We start from the raw sequence: 371 nt of genomic DNA on the forward strand, positions 1-371 counted from the left end.
ATAAACTGCTATACAGTACTGAATGTGTGTGGGTTTTGTATCATTTGTGATTGCTTTTCATATTTTTCAGAAAATAAAATAGAAAGAATAGGGTTGGTTGACATGTGGGTTGTCATATGTATTGGATGTTGCTCTCTAGAGGGCGCTGTTAAAAATGTCAGTACTGAAACTCTTAAGAATTGGGGTCAGAGGTCACCTCATTTCAGGAAGAAGACACTTCAGATTGAGGTAAGAGCTCTTCTGTGTCTCTCCTCTCAGCTTGTCCTCTAGTGTGTTTATAAGGAAACAGAGCTATAGGTTTATATTTGGTTTTAGCCAGGCCACAGCATGTGGTTGTTATCTTTGTTGCTAGCAAAACAATCCCAATTGGG

The sequence above is a fragment of the Plectropomus leopardus genome, chromosome 22 (assembly GCF_008729295.1).
Source record: "Plectropomus leopardus isolate mb chromosome 22, YSFRI_Pleo_2.0, whole genome shotgun sequence".
In the NCBI taxonomy this organism is placed as follows: domain Eukaryota; kingdom Metazoa; phylum Chordata; class Actinopteri; order Perciformes; family Serranidae; genus Plectropomus; species Plectropomus leopardus.